Source organism: Frankliniella occidentalis, unplaced genomic scaffold (genome assembly GCF_000697945.3).
Source record: "Frankliniella occidentalis isolate FOCC.00 unplaced genomic scaffold, Focc_3.1 Scaffold1, whole genome shotgun sequence".
NCBI lineage: Eukaryota > Metazoa > Arthropoda > Insecta > Thysanoptera > Thripidae > Frankliniella > Frankliniella occidentalis.
In genome coordinates, this window is record NW_026267131.1 from 3,205,084 (window position 1) to 3,207,287 (window position 2,204).

Here is a 2,204-nt window from a genome sequence, read left to right on the forward strand (position 1 = left end):
CCCCCCCCGGCCAGACACACACACATATGTGCGCAGGCGGGCATGCCCGCTTTAGGTCAAGGCTGCCAACTTAGCGGACCCGCCCCGGTGGACAAGTGATCATAGTTTCCGTTGCGTTGTCGAGCTGCTGCCAGCGGCCAGCGCGCACGTCGGTCAGCGCGATCAGGCGTCAGCTGCTGACCGCGTCCGATCGCGCTGACAAGGTGACAAAACTGTGCCTCTTTGATTACAAGCGTGTTGAAATAACTAACGTCTTGTCAAACGTGCATGCGAACAAAACTCAATCAACTATTTATTTCAGTTTTAGTATTTTGAGAAAGGAAAAACCATAAATCTTTATCTGACGAGTCTCATGACTATTGGGCTGGGCCGGGTAATTAGTATGTACTTTGCGCTCATGAGGTGTTGCAGGGCGCTGCCATAAGCGGTGGCAAGGCCAGGAGGAGCACCCTGTAAGCGTTCCCAGCAGTACTAACAGCGGCTCTCCCCGTTGCTGTCTCACTTGCACTCGGTGGCACATTGCAGGGCTGTCCGTGCCGGGCCGCGCTGGCTGGACACAGTGATAGACTCGCTCGCGCGGGAAAGAAAGAGAAATCTACGACTGACGCGGTGGTCAATCATACCGAGGGGGACGACTTTCGAGGTTTCCATTTCAGAGGGTGGGTGGCAGGACGGGGTTTGTCAACTTCTGCGATCACCCATCAACCTCCCACCTCCTCCGGCTACTCTGAAAAAAAAAGACCACCAAAAAACACAAAAAAAACTGCTTTTTTCGTAAAAGTTGCTCTAGAAAAATTCGCCAAGGTACAAGCGAACTTCTTACCTCGTAAAAGTGCGAGATTTGCAGAGATTTCTTTCACACTTTCAACTCTTTTTTTACTTCGCGACGCCCAACAAACTTACCGTTTACGACATCCTGTGTAGATCGGACCATGAAAATTGTCACAAATTTTCAAGGACATGTATTTTTCACTGTGGGTAGAAAATGAGTGCGAATAATAAAAATGAGACAAAGCGCAGTCGTTGCGTGCTGTGCCAGTGCGGCGGCCACGGCAGAAGGATTGGAATCGACTTCCGCTGTGAGGTGTTTTTTTCCCTCCCATTTCTCGTTCCATTTTTCCTTGATTGTTTGAGCCTCGCAGAGCAGCGAGCGAAGTGGCATGAAGCGTCTGAGAGAATGAGGCAGACATTGAATCAAAAGCTGTGCTCCGTACGCATCAGGTGACCCGAGCGAGGAAAGATTCAATCGGGCTTCCGAGGACTGTGAATAGATTTCCACACACGATGCTCAATGGTCATTGCAAGTTTTCTGTATGGTGTTACATGTGTAAACATTCCCAGCTAGTACATCCTGCGCGTAGCTGACTACTAGCGTTCCCGAGCGTTCCCATTCCGTCTATGTATTGCACTGGATCTTCAGGGCGGTGGCTGTGTGTGTGTGTGAGTGTTCCCGTTTACGCAAATTTTGGTCTCCGGCTGGTTCTGCTGCAGTGCCCGGAGGAGAGAGAGAGGGAAAGGGAAGGCTCGCTGCGGTGCGAGACCCGAGCCCCAGCGCAACACCGTGAGTACCGCCCGGTCTGCCACAACACACCCGCCGCTCACCGCTACAAAATAACAGCAGGAACATATTATTGTTTTTGTTTATTTATTCTATATTCTATTCATCTTTTCTTTTTTTTTGGGGGGGGGGGTGGTAGCGTCACATTAATGCTGAATGAAAATGTGCGCTGCGTTTTCTGTTGTAGGGCAAACAATAAATGATAAAAATATCTGAAAAAAAAACAACCCAACGAAATGCGGCTTAATGCTTGCTTGGCGCTACTTACTTTGAGGCGCCGCGGCGGTGACTGCCAAAGCAGCGGTGTGCAGCAGCATCAGCCACGCGCTGCCGCGGTGGTTACCTGACGCAACGGACCGTCTGCGGTGCCGTTCTGGCCCCGCCGCCCACTCAGGAGGCAGCCAAAAGGCAGCCGAAAGGCAACTGCTCGCCGTGGTCCCCTGCACACGCGCCCCGGCGGCTCGTCCCGGCGACAGTTCAATTCCTCGGCTCAAAACGATCGAGCAAGAACTTTTAATCGTCCCTACTTATTACCATTTGTAGAGCCGCGTGAACTAATTAGTGCGGTGTTACTTTAGTTGTTCTGTTGCATCTTCTCTTTGTATCTTGAAAATGTGTCCTATAGCAACCCGAAAACGGGTTTAGC